Genomic DNA, 15,118 nt, shown 5'->3' with positions numbered 1-15,118 from the left:
ACCTTACTCGTTTAGAGTCAACCGGACTCAAGAGTAAGAAAGTTGTCAAACCACCTTTGGTGGAGTTTTGATTGAAGGACAGGAACCCCGACCAGGCAACCAGGAACACTGTGGAGCATCACTCTACTCGGTGGGGTCAATGAGAATACTTTGAACAGGATTCCCTATATACTGTCAGGAAGATGGATAGCAGGACCCACTGCGATGTGACTCATAGATTGAAAAATACAACCATTCGAATCACAATTCGGCTTTGATAGCATATAAGCAAAGATTAAAGTCTAAACGTGTTATTAATGTTGATTCAGATTTTGAAAGTCAAGGCAATTCCCAAAAGAATTATTAACTAGTGGGCATTCTAATTTGGCCATAATTGCTTGAATAATATCTGAATCGTGAAAGTATGGTTGTGTTTTTTACGATCTTAGGTGCACTACTCATTTTAATTTTGCTTAGCCATTCTTAAAATTATTTATTTTGATAATTCTTCTTATACTTCTAGCTACTTGACCGGCACTTAATGCTTTAGATATCCTTGCCTTACTCTAATGTTGGAACTTTTTCTTTTTCCCCGTAAATGCTGCGAGATAGTGGTTATCCGGCGGCACATTTAGCCTCTTTCTATGAACGGGCGAGGTAAAGTGAAGTGCCTTGGTTCTCCAGAATGCCTTGGTAGTGTCACAATTGTTGGTCTTGTTTCTCCTCCAGGTGGAGATTTCTCGAGATCTGTGACATCCGTGACCCTCGGTATTGTTCGGTGCAATGGCGTTCATTTAATAATTCAAATACCTTCCACTTAGTACACCACTTGAAGTTTGGTGGATTGGGAATAACTATACTCCCTTTGTAGCTAGTATAGGACATTACAGTAGCATTGAAAGTCACCAATCGCAATCGGTGGGTATCGGGAGATTTTTTTTTAATAAAAATTGACCAGGTGAATCTTTACTAGACCTGATATCACCTATGCTATCAGCTATGTTAGTCAATTCATGCATGCCTCTACTGAGGGACATATGAAGCTGGTTGACCGTATTTTATGTTATCTCAAATCCTACCCTGGTAGAGGTATTTGGATGAAGAGAAATGGAAGAACCAATATTGTGGGATACGCCGATGCCGATTTGGCGAAACCCCATTGATAGAAGATCAACTCTTTGGTTTACGTACTTTCGTAGGAGGAAATCTTGTTACATGGAAGAGCAAAAATAAAGTGTTGTTGCCCAATCAAGTCTTGAGGCCGAATATAGAGCAATGGCTTCCGCCACTAGTGAGTTAGTTTGGCTTCATCTGTTGTTGCGCGAATTAGGGCTTGAAATTTCCAGTGCTCCCATGAAACTATTTTGTGACAACCAAGCAGCAACTCACATCGCTTCCAATCCTGTCTTCTATGAGAGGACCAAACATATAGAAGTAGATTGTCACTTTGTTCAAGAAAAGGTTCAAGACAAGACTATTGAGACCCCTTATATCAGAAGTGAAGACCAACTGGCTGATGTCTTTACTAAAGCCCTACCTAAGGGTATGTTCCAAAACATGCTATCCAAGTTGACCCCTGAAGATATCTTCGCTCCAACTTGGAGGGGGAGTGTTGAACAATAAGGTCGCCAGCGTCACTCGCTCCTGCCGATGGTAATCCAATAAGGATTCCAACGGTACAAAGATGTTCTTTCCTTGTTATGCAAGATAATATTCTATCTATAGTAGGAGATAAATCAAAGGAGCAAAATCATAGGAATCTTGATGTATCAATTCTCTATTGTAATCCTCTATTTAAGAGTAACATAATCACCCCACGAGTCTAAGAGGAACTGGGGCTTCTGATCGTGGATGTAGGCTTCAATGGCTGAACCACGTTATATTCTCTTGTTTGTGTGTGTGTGAGTTTAAAAACCGGTCTGGACAAAAAACTTGCTCAGAGGAAAATACTCTCAGGTCTGTGATTAAAAGTTCCAGTGTGTTCCATATTCCACAATCAATTATTAAAAGAGATACTCTACTATGCATATGATGCTCCCTGCTTTTTCATTGGATTGTTTGGCATTCTCACATATCCTTCCCCGCATTCCAGGCCTTGGAGTCTTTCTATGAGCAATTTGATTCAGATTTTATCGGAATCAGGACAAAAGCACGTGAGGTGTTGCAGAGAGAAGATGACCTGAATGAAATTGTCCAAGTATGTAGTCAATTTTGCTTTAAATACGCTTCCCTACTTGTTGGATGAATATACTTGTTTCAAAACAAAAGTTTATAATGTAAACTAGTCTCTAGGCCAGTATAGCTTAGCAAAAACTAGTCCACAGAAGGATCACAGCAACCAGATTTGGGGGAAACTTTATAACTTAAGATAGATAATTCAGAACCGAATCGTGAAGGATCACGAGATCAACCAAATTTGGGAGAAGCTTTATAACTTGAAGACAGTTCGAACAGAATCAAACTTGATCGAATGGTCTATTCTACTAACAGAATCAGCCTATAGAATTTGATCCAAATCGATACGAATAGGGAGATCCAGTAGAGTGCTAGAGTTATTAGGAATGTAAATAGAAGTTGCAGAACAGTACTAATCGAACAAAAGAATCAGATCTGAGAATAGAATTTCAAAGAGCAATATGACAGGGACTGTAGCATGAAATCTGAGCTCAAACAGAACAGAACTTTGTATGATATGACTAAGGCCGCGTTTGGTAACGGTCTGAACAAAGAACACCCGTTCTTGACTAGAAACGTTCTTTTGCGTTCTTGGTCTAGAACGGCGTTCTGAGACCAAAAATGACCGTTTGGTAACGTTCTCAAGAATACTGTTCAGAACGAAAATGGTGTTTGGTAAAATCTATTCTTCCCTATTGATATTAATTACAATAATACCATTTCTTTGTCAATTATACCAAAAAAAGACTTGTAAAATCCTTTTCTCTTACCAACCTTAGCATAAAATTGAAATATCTCATTAACATAACCAAAGTAAGTATAAAAAGATGTCAAATTTCAAAGATGCCATTAAAATTGGGTTCATGTGTGGATTAGTGGCATAACTAACTATGCTATGGACAGTTGAATAAAGAGGGCCTTGGTGGACTCGAACCACCATCCTCTTGGAACATGCTCATGTTCCAAGTGCTCTACCAATTTGAGCTAAAGACCCATCAAGTAGAGATCCAAAACAGAAATACAACAAAAAAAAGACACAGTAGCATGAATCTCTACATGAGGAATGCAATGAGCGAAGGTCTAAAACAGAAATACATCAAGATATATAAGGAGGACATGAAAAGCATGAAAAGGAGGACATGGTAATTGGTAGAAATAAGTTGACTTTAAAATTTGTTCATTCACATGTGGCAGGCGTAAGAGGAGTGCAAGTTTCCAGTATATATACGGATATATAAGGAGGACATGAAAAGCATGAAATTGATTAGATCATACATGCCACGGTGGTTTTAAACCCAAATACACATTAGCTATTTACAATTGTTCAACAATTAAACATGGACATGCATGCCATACCCTAGATATATATCTCATACAATTATATATAGTGAAGATCCACAAATCTCATGTTGTGTTTGGTATGCTAGCTTTCTAAGAAAAGAATCTGAATCTACAACATTCCAAAATTCTAAAGCAAGAAAATTAATAGAGAAAAGTCAGATTTCAAAAATCCATCAAAGTTATATACCCACGACCCCATTTCATAGAAATAGTTGAGTTAAAGCTTTTTGAGGTGAATAATGGATTTTCTAATTGGTTTCTCTTTTATTTTAAAACGATCTCATGAGACCCATATGGCTGGCCATTATAACCCCTCAAACACATCCAATTCCATCAACATATGTAGTCCGATCCTTCAGTTATCATCAAATATTCAAATCTCGATCTTGTATTGCACCTAGCAGTAAATGCCACAAAACCGTAGCTAATCAACTCATTTTGAACCTCCAAAACCCTGTTTTTCTACATGAAATGCACCACTGCCTCCTAGCTGCATAAACAAGCATGAGTTGTTTATCAAATAGGACCAAACATGACTTGTCTCATACTACTAACCTACAAAGTCCAATATTCAAAAATTGTCCAATTGCAATGAAGAAAATATAAGGAGGAGAACTAAAACTATACAACACCATGATATACAAGAAGGAACAGAGGATAATGATGGAATACGTGTCCATATATACCGAGCAGCTGCAGAATATTTAGAGCCCATCATCAGCTCTGATTTGGTGCCACATACCACAACCTATGCTGAAGATGGTGAAACCAGAGCAGCACTTGCTAGTCCTGGTCTCCCACTCCAAGTACAGATATTGGAATGATGCACAAAGTTTCAGAGTTATTGCTATTGTTATTGTGGTAGAAATCCTGAATGATTTTAACAGTAATGAAATGTTCAAAGCCAAATGTTTCCAGTCAATTTTGCATTTCTGTCCAAATTCAAGGCCTAATGTTGATGACATGACCACAAATTTGTGGTTTTTAGGGACCTTCAAGAAATGCTTTCTAAACAACCACAACAGATGGCTTAATTAATCCCACAGAATCAGAAAAAACTATATAGAAATAGGCCTCTTCTTTGCTACTGAATCCTCTGCATTTGATGACCCATGATGTGAGAAGGTCTCTAGTGCACCAATCTACATTTTATTGACAAAATGATTACACAAACGAACTAATTCATTCAAGAACCTGATTTTAAAGAACATACCAGCTTCGGTTATTCTATCTCAGAAGCTGTTGTATTGAATATACAAACATAAAAATTTTAGTCCCCATTGTATCTGAAAACTAACAAGTGATTCTCACATGTAGTGATATTTGACAAAATCCTGCAAACTTTTCTGAAACTTCAAACTGTACACAAAGCAAAAATCATTTCCGCCTCCTAGTACTCTGTAACTAATGATTCTCATGCTGATCAACCAACAAATCAATACCTGCATAAATAGCTGATCACACCGAAATATCAAATAATAGAGAACCCACACCCATAATAGAAAACCAGAATATGAGAGAGAGAATGTTGGTCTCGAGAATGATTTTGAAGAAATGCCATCACTTCTCAGGAGAAATTCGGACTATGACGGCGCATCGTGTGACACAGGCCTGAGAAGGGACTCCTGTGCTATTCCCTAAGCACTGGAGAGTGGAGAGTTTCCTCACGAAAATCTAAGAAGAACTGAATTGAAGCCCCCAAATGCCCTGAAAGAGCGACATGTATAGCGGATTTCATTTTTCAAATGAGAAAGGAGGAAAGTGAAGGGTTCTCTCTCTCTCTCTCCCTCCCCAAAACAACTGTTACACTCCGAGAGAGGAATGTCATATTTTGAGAGACTAGCGTAGGACTCATTACTCATGTGTGTGTGTGTGTGTGTGTGTGTGTGAGAGAGAGAGAGAGAGAGAGAGAGAGAGGGTAGCAGAGAATGCATTTGGACATAGATGACCGAGAGAGCGAGACAGAGAGAGAGAGAGAGAGACAGCAAGAGAGCGAGAGAGAAAGAGAGCGAGTTGCAGAACATCGGTTGGAACTCACCTTTGCAGATGCCTTTGAGCACGGAAGCCCTTCTCTTCGTTGATGTGAAGCCCCTTTTTCTCTCCAAGAGTTGTAGATGCCTTTGCTCTTTTTATTAGTTTTCCTCGTTTTACGCCTTCATTAGTCGTTCTTGTTCTTTACAGACCGTCTAATGTTCTTTGGGTGTTAATAACCTCCGATTCATTTTAAAGGAACAAAAAAATAAACTGCAAAACTAAACACTTTTTCATGTTTTTTTGTTCTTTTTGAACAAAAATAACTATTCAAAATACTGTTCTGAACATTACCAAACGCACTCTAATAAAATGGAAAGTGAACAGAAAACAGGGGTGCCACTGGGTGAAGTATATGACATGTTAAGGATATCATGCCTTCAGCATGAGCATCAGTGTATTCATTCACTGTATTTGTCTTCTTGTACACCTGTAATTGTATAGGACAGGAAAGCTGTCAATTGTAACAGCCAGTCCTTAGGCATGCTCAATGATTCTGAGCATGATTCTCTTTGTATTATTATATATAGTCACATAATGGAAAGGTCTCATCAGCGAGCGTTAAGTGTTCTAACTTGGTATCCAGAGCGCCAGGCCTTTTTGTTTTTTCTGCCCTTCTCCTGGCCTTTTTCGTCATGATTTCGTCAGCCACTGCTCAGTCTACTGCTCCCTCCCTTAATAGCTCTTCCAGCTATTCCAATCTTCATCATTTTCTTTCTGTGAAAATCTCTCCCACTAACTATCTTATTTGGAGGTCTCAGTTTCTTCCCCTGCTTAAGGGCCATGACCTCATGGGCTTCGTCGATGGCAGCAAACCTTGTCCTCAGTTTCTTTCCACCGAGGGTTCCACCGTCGCTTCTACACCCTCCGTGAATCCAGCTTATTCCCTCTGGCAGCGCCAGGATCAACTCCTTCTCAGTTGGATCCTCTCCTCTCTCACTGAGGGTGCTCTTGCTCAAGTTGTTGGCCTCTCCACTTCGTTTGTCGTCTGGCAACACCTGGCTGCTATGTTTGCCTCTCACTCTCAGACTCGCGTTATGCAGTTAAAGCTGAGTCTTCACAACCTCCAAAAGGGTGGTGACTCCATGGCTCAATATCTGGCCAGGGTCAAGTCCATCTCCGATGAGCTCGCTGTTGCCGGCCGTCCCGTTCCTGACGATGATCTTGCTCTTTACATTCTTGGTGGTCTCAGCACCGAATACTCTGCCTTTGTCACCTCTGTTACCATCCGTGACAAACCTTTTTCCCATGCGTGATCTTCTTGGCCTTCTTCTCACCGAGGAGATACGCACCTCTGTTTCTCTTCTCAACATCAGTCCTGCTTCTGCTAATCTTGCTTCCAAACAATCTGCTCAGTCCTCTCCATCTGTTGGTGCCTCTGATCGCTCTACTGAGCCCACACCTCGCACGGCTGAATCTGGTCGCCCTGCTTCTTATCGTCGTGGTCGTGGCCGTTCTTACTCCGGTAATGGTGGTCGTCCTACCTCTGGCTCCACCCCCCCCTGCGCATCAGTCAGCCCGTGGCGCTACCTGTCAAATTTGCAATTGCTTCGGCCACCTTGCTTCCACTTGCTATCAGCGCTTCTCCTCTCCAACTCCTCAGGCCAATGTGATTGGTACAGCTCCTGGTTCTCAACTTTGGTACCCTGATACTGGGGCCAGTCATCACATCACACCGGATCTTCAGACCATTTCTGCTCCATCGGAGTATCACGGTGGCGAATCGGTTTGTGTTGGGAATGGCACAGGTCTGAGTATTCGTCACTCTGGTTCTTCTACTCTTACACATGATTCTCATTCCTTTAAGTTCAACAACATTCTTCATGTACCTGCTATACGAGCTAATCTTCTCTCTGTTCGCCAATTTGCTGCTGATAATCATGTTACTTTTGAGTTTTCTGACTCCTCTTTTTCCATTAAGGATCACTGATCGGGGAAGGTCCTTCTAACAGGCACTACTAAGGATGGCTTATATCAGCTTCCCCTCTCTCTGCCATGCAAGTCACCCACTGCTCTGTCTGCTGTTTGCTCTTCTTTGACTCAATGGCACTCACGCTGGGGCCATCCTTTTCTCCAGACCGTCGATCGTATCCTCTCTCGCTTTGGTCTTCCCTACAGCTCATCCTTCGTTCCTGCGGTGTGTCCGTCTTGTCAAGTGGGTAAGTCTCATAAATTTCCATTTCTTCCATCTAGTACTGCAATTTCTTCTCCTTTAGAGGTTATATTTTCGGACTTATGGGGCCCTACTCCCCTTCTCTCTGTTAATGGCCATAGATATTATGTTTTATTTATAGATGGTTTTTCTAAGTTTACAAGGCTGTATCCGATAGCAAATAAATCGGATGTTTTATCAGTTTTTCAATCTTTTGTTTGAAAATCTCTTTGGCACCACCATCAAATATTTCCAATCTGACTGGGGAGGGGAGTACAGAAATCTGTCTCGTTTTCTTTCTTCCTGTGGCATTGCCCATCGAATTACATGTCCACACACCTCAGAACAAAATGGCTCTGCCCAGCGCAAGTACCGCCATGTGGTCGAGACCGGTCTGACTCTCCTCCACCACAGTGGCCTTCCTCTATCCTTCTGGAATCATGCGTTTCAGACTGCTGTTTTCTGATTAACAGCCTTCCAACTCCGGTGCTCTCTCATGACACACCTCTCCATAAGCTGTTTCATCGTCATCCCTCCTATGAGAATTTCAAAACCTACGGTTGTACCTGCTACCCTTTACTTCGGCCTTTCAATAGTCATAAATTTCAGGCCCGTTCTGCTCAATGCATCTTCCTCGGGTATCCCTCCGACCACAAAGGCTACAAATGCTTCAATCCTCTCACCGGCAAGGTCCTTATCTCTCGTCATGTGGTCTTCGATGAGAGCTGCTTCCCATCACGTGTTGTTCCCCTCTCTCCCTCTCCTGCGTCATCGCAGTCTCCTTGGGTCAGCACTCCTCTACTCTCTCATGTTCCTTTACTTGCTGTTCCACAGTCTTCTTCCCCTGCCGGTGTTGATCATGTGCCTTCGTCTGATGCTCCACCTCTTTCCTCTCCTTCCGCATCTGTTTCCACTGATCCCGTGGTGCCCCAACCACCCACGGCCTCTCCTCCCACTTCATCTCCTCCACCTAGTCCTAGTCCTGTGGATTCCACCTCTAGTTCGGCTCAGCCTGCCGTTCCCAGTCACCCTATGGTCACCAGGTCTAAAGATGGCACTTGGGTTCCTAAACTTCCTTTCAGTTTCCATACCACCAAGCATCCCCTTCCAGCTGCTCTTCATGCTTCCCTTTCGGCTCCAGCTGAGCCCACCTGTTTTACTAAGGCCTCCAAGCATCCCCTATGGCGTGTTGCTATGACCAGTGAATTCAACGCCTTAATTAGTAATGGCACATGGATTCTCACTCCCCCTCCAGGGACAGACCTATCATTGGTTACAAATGGATATTTAAATTAAAAAGGAAATCTGATGGTACTGTTGATCGCCACAAGGCACGCATAGTGGCTAAGGGATTCACCCAATCTCATGGTTTGGACTATTGGGAAACCTTTAGCCCGGTTATTAAGGCGACCACCATTCATACAATTCCGTCCATTGCCGTGTCTTCGCAGTGGACTATACGACAATTGGATGTAAGCAATGTTTTTTTGCATGGCCGCCTCACCGACGATATTTACATGCAACAACCCTCGGGCTTTCAAGACCCACAATTTCCCAACCATGTCTGCAAATTGCAACGTTCCCTTTACGGCCTGAAACAGGCCCCTAGAGCCTGGTTTCAGCAGTTGAGTGGCTTTCTCATTGCCTTGGCTTCAATGGTTCTAAAACTAACAGTTCACTATTTACTTACCGGGCTGGCGAGATTACCATTTTCATACTTATTTATGTTGACGACATTTTACTCACCGGTAATAGTCCGCGTGCCATCTCCACGGTGCTTGCTGCATTGGCCAAGGAATTTGCCATCCAAGACTTAGGCCCAGCACGTTTTTTCCTCGGCATTGAGTTGATCCCCAACAGGGATGGGGTCTCACTCTCCCAACAGAAATATATTTATGATCTCCTTGTTCGGGCTCACATGGATGGTGCTAAACCCATCTCTACACCTATTTCTTCCACCGAGCGTCTTTCTAAAACCTCGGGTGCCCCATTGGCTGATCCTACAACCTATCGAAGTATTGTAGGGGCCCTTCAGTATGCTACGCTTATCCGCCCCGACATATCTTATGCCGTCAACAAAGCTTGTCAGTTCCTTGCCCAACCAACTGAGTTGCATTGGCAATCCATTAAACGGATCTTGCGATACCTCAAAGGCACCATCCTCCACGGTCTTCAACTTTATCACTCCTCACCTTGGATCCTCTCGGCCTACTCCGATGCTGACTGGGCAAGCTGCCCTGACAATCGAAAATCCACCGGTGGCTATTTGGCCTTCCTTGGGCGCAATCTCATATCGTGGCAGTCTCGCAAACAGTAAACCGTGGCCCGTTCTAGTACTGAGAGTGAGTATCAGGCTCTCGCCTTAGCCACTGCTGAGTTAACATGGCTCCAGTCTCTCCTCCATGAGCTTGGCTTCCCGTTATCTTCGCCACCTATCCTATGGTGTGATAATATTGGCGTCACATATCTCACAGCCAACCTGGTCTTTAATTTTATGTTCGTATCAAGCACATCGAGATCGACTTCCATTTTGTACGCGATCGTGTTTCTAACGGTGCTCTTTGTGTTCGTTTTATTCCCTCTCAAGATCAATTGGCCGACATCCTTACCAAGGGACTATCTACTACCCGGTTTCACTCTTTACGCTCCAAACTCAACATCCACAAGTGCACGTTGACTTTGCGGGGGATGTTAAGGATATCATGCCTTCAGCATGAGGCTCAGTGTATTCATTCACTGTATTTGTCTTCTTGTACACCTGTAATTGTATAGGACAGGAAAGCTGTCAATTGTAACGGCCAGTCCATAGGCATGCTCAATGATTCTGAGCATGATTCTCTTTGTATTATTATATTTAGTCACATAATGGAAAGGTCTCATCAGCGAGCATTAAGTATTCTAACTTGACAGAATTTAACCTGTGAACTTAAATAAGAGATCGAAAGATAGAAGGATACTAAGGCAGGAGTGCACATGCACTGATTTTGGAATCCACCAAAACCAGTGCAGTGAATCCACTTTTACTAAGGAATTCACCTACTGGGGCAACTATTGAATCCACAACGGAAAAAGTTCAGAAAAACTGAACTATATTACTTCTCAAATTGATGGATAGGCCATAAAACCTTACATGTATTTATAGTTCCTTTTAACCTAAAGTAGGATAGCATAGGAATTGTTTACAGAATCTTATCCAAAAGAAAATAATAAAAAACAGCAGTTAAATGGAATAAAACACTTCATTAACCTATTCCACTAGGAGACTCTCTTGAAGTTGAGATATGCTGGAAATGTAACATCTTACCTAATCCAGCCAGGCAGTAACAGAATTGAAAAGAAAACAAGCACAAAGACCTCACAAATCTGGACTAAACTAATCGTACTTGACTGTCCAACATAATGATTATTGTAAGTATGCTTTTTATCAGGAAACAAAAAATGAAGCAGATTGAAGTCTTAGATTTTGAAGTACTCTGGAATTTCACCTCTTGTAGGGGGGGTGCGATGATTAAGTTTCTTTTTCCTGGATTTAGGGAAATGATAAGAGGCCGGGTATAGGGCCCATTGGTTGGATGTTTATTTTTGGTCTCTCTAATATCTTTGTGGGGCTAAATAGATATGGTTAGATATCCTGTGTGGTTTTAGTGTCCTTTTTCTTCATCCTGGGGTGGTTAATGTATCCTTGTTTTCCATTCTCTTCAATAAACATTTATTTATTGCTGATCAAGAAAAACAAAATATATGGTCAGATAACTTAATATCTCTGCCCGGGCCAAGTATCTGAAGCATAAGACAGGGTACTTCTCTTATCATTGTTTTAGCTCCCCATTGGGCTTATGTCTGTGCTTATGACATTGCAACTTGTGGGCAAAGATGCTTTGGCAGAAACAGATAAGATTACCTTGGAGACTGCTAAACTTCTGAGGGAGGACTACCTTGCCCAGAATCCATTTACCCGGTTAAGTAACAGGCTCTACAATTTTATAACTGTTGGGTTCACTTCATGGATAATATTATGCAGTTCTTACATTATTTATACCTTGCTTGTATGTCCTCACCTATTTATTTTACATGGCTGTAACAGATACGATAAATTTTGCCCATTTTACAAGTCGGTTTGGATGATGCGCAACATTATCCATTTCTCCAATTTGGCCAATCAGGTAGGACCCTCTACTTCTTTCTGAAGTTTGTGAACAATTAATCTATTATTGCTGATCCTCAGGATATGTCTTTCTGTGTCATTTGAATTCCCATTTTTTTTTTTTTTTCTTTTACTATGGGACCAACACTTTTCACTTATATCCACAAAAAGAAATTCAATTTTTCTCTTTCTTCTGAAATAAAAGCTCGTTCCCTACTGGAAAGGACCAGTACTCTAAATCCTAGTCTATGTGATGAGGTGTAGTTACCTGTACCATTGAGAGTTTGAATCCTTTGGAAGCCAGTTCCATTTTTTGAAAATTATAAGATGGTTTTAAGCATCAATGTCTACTATGTGATCTGGTTACTGCCACAAGTCTTAATGTTATTTTAGTAGAATTTTATGATGAAAATATTTCAGATTAGTAACTGAAACAGTCTGGTCCAAAACAGCATGTAACTATATTGATGATTAAAATGATGTAAAATCCTTGTGGTTCCACTACTGATGATGGATTTCTGCACGCCGTGGAGCGAGGTGCTGGCATGGATGGGCAGAAAATAACATACAGTCTTATCAAACACAAGGTGGGAGATCTCTTTTACCGATTAGTGTAAGTAAACAGTAGGAAACTTAAAGGGTCAGAAGCGTATAGTAACTAAACTAATACACTTCCACACCACAGGTCTCAGAAATTTGAGGATCCAGCAGAAGGGGAGGCTGCTCTGGTGGCAAAATTTAGTAAGGTACATGAAGATCTGACTGCAGGTTTCCGCAACCTCGAGGATGAAACTCGATGATCAAGTATCTCGACTTGGTTTTGTGTAAATCATTTCTCAGTGGAAATGCTGATCTGCAGCTAGGACACTGGTCTCTTTCGGCATTTGTAACATGCCTGAGCCACACTATGATGGGTCCATGTTGTGGTGACTTTTGTAGTCAGCGTTTGTGCAATGTGTTTAAATTAAATTTGGGTGTGCTTTCTCTTTTTGCCTAGAATAGTTGTTTATCTAGAATAAGAGACACTGTTTAATTCATATATGATGTCCTTGTATTTTAGATATGGTTCAGTTCATAGAATCTAAATCTGTTTGCACAAAATGGCGTCAGTGAATTCAGTTCTCAAAGAATCTTGTGTGGTGACCATTGTTTATCAAATTTTAATCTATATTCCTTTGATTTTCCTCTAAATGGTAGTCCACTTTACTTATGCATACAGGTATAATCGAGGCAGATGCAAAATTTGTGGCATAAGGAAGCCCCACAACCAATCCCGATAGTAATCTTACCATCTGCTCATTGTTTACTAACTTATTACATTGGTTCAAAGAGGGGGAGGAGACTGGGCTTGACAATTCTATTGTGATTATCACTGAGGGAAACGGTTGGGGATTCCCATAATCCCCCTTGTTTGAAGGGATTCCCGTAATAAAAAAGCGGGGAGGGGGGTGTGTTGTTTGGTTTGCAAGAGTGTTTCGGGTGTGGGAAATGACGTTCTGTCCGACTAGGTTTGACTCATCTGACCAGGGTTTTAAGAATGGGGAATCAGATCGGTGAATCGTCTGTGGTTGATCCCGATGTCCATTGATTTGGCACGATCGATTCACACCCAAAACCCCAGACATTCCCTATGTTTTTTTTTTGGATTTGAGGACTGATTCTAGGGTTTTTGAGCACCGATTCTGATTCGTTCCGAATTGTATTCACCATTGACCGATTCCGATCAGATCCAAATCAAAATTGCAACTAATCGATTCCGTCTTCGATTTCGTGTTTTAATACCCTTCATCTGACTCACCAAGTTTTGAAAAGGAGAGTCGAGTCAAAAAACATGGTTTTCGAACTATACTTTCGAGTCATTAAAATTGTAATTCATAACTACAAAAAAATAATTAGGGGAATGGTTTGCTGCTCGGTCCTGTGGTCCCTGCACTAGCATTGGGGGGGGGGGGCGCAAGGAGGGGGCACTCAAGGGCATCCAATAAGAAGGGTGGGGCGGTTATTTCGCCCTCTTGTGTATGGGCACATGGGAGCATGACGAGACAACGTTCTGTTTTCCAAATAAATAATATTATTATATCTATGGGAAAAAAAGGATGCCAGGTCACATAGCCCCTGGGCCAGTGAGGGGGCCAACGGAAACGTGCACACAGGCATCCCATTGGGGTGGGCCCACGGGAGCAGGGTGGTCATTTCACCTTCCCTAAAGGCATTGGGGCCATGTATTACACAGCGATTTCCCACCCATATCTAAATTAATAGTTCACCATTTTTTTTTTCTATTATCTTATAATAATCACACAAACCACATGCCAATTGCCAAGCCGAAAAGGTTAGTCATAGTTCACCACTTTGGTGACAAGAAGTGTTAGAAAAACTCTGTTTGAAAAAAGAAACTTCAAACTGCTTTGAACGCGATCTCGCTATCTTAAAGGAGATATTTGCCTCACACGGCAAATTCACCTTCAAGAATCAACAAAGCAAAAAATAAAACACAGAACTCCACTTAGAGATACTGAATTGCAAGAGAAAGAGTTAATTCGTTTGGATACAGGACTTCTATTTTATAGAAGTGGAGCACCTCTTCTGAATAGACATATCTATTCATTCTGTATCCATTAGATCGATTGTCATTCGATCTAACGGTCCAGATCAAACCAGAGATGAACCTGTTCACAATAGTCTTGTCCTATTAAAAGTGACCGTAGGATCTTCTAATCCGACAAATCCGATCATTACAAAAAATCAACGTACCAGATCAGATCGCACGATGCAAGCGTGCAAAGTGCTAAGTGTGTGCATACGTCACTAACGCCTCTATAGTCCACTACCCACGCCGCGCGTGCACGTGCACGTGCACATGCACATGCGGCTACGCCGTCCTTGCATATACACCGTAGAATGTCTCTCTTTTCCGATTTAATTTAAGAGTTAAGGAAGGTAATATAATAAATACCATTTATAACTCTGGTAGTTTTCCCATGTGGACTAAAGCACTTTTTCCAAAAATAACAAAGTATTTATTTAATCTCTCATTTTATTACAGTCTATCTAACAAACTGCACCCATCAATGAATAAGTTGTGAACAGCAGCTAGCTTGGTTGATTGGAGGTTTGCCAGTTGGAGTGCATGCTCTTGGGATGACGAGGTTCATGGGTTCGATTCTCCCGATCCATTTGATTACATTTGTCTCATTAAAATGACACTCTTTCCCTCTCGGCGTGTAAATTCCTATCTTTATCCATAAAAAAAAAAATTTGAAAATGATTGTTTGTTGTCTCATTTCTTGGGTGCC

General features: G+C 41.5%; 1 pseudogene; it reads left to right on the top strand.

The window, feature by feature from the left end:
- The first annotated feature begins 577 nt into the window (after positions 1-577).
- LOC122672279 lies at positions 578-12,977 on the top strand (annotated as a pseudogene).
- The last annotated feature ends 2,141 nt before the right edge of the window (positions 12,978-15,118 follow it).

Source organism: Telopea speciosissima, chromosome 8 (assembly GCF_018873765.1).
Source record: "Telopea speciosissima isolate NSW1024214 ecotype Mountain lineage chromosome 8, Tspe_v1, whole genome shotgun sequence".
In the NCBI taxonomy this organism is placed as follows: domain Eukaryota; kingdom Viridiplantae; phylum Streptophyta; class Magnoliopsida; order Proteales; family Proteaceae; genus Telopea; species Telopea speciosissima.
The sequence above is the reverse complement of the archived record's forward strand: the minus strand, read 5'-3'. Positions and strand labels throughout refer to the sequence as shown.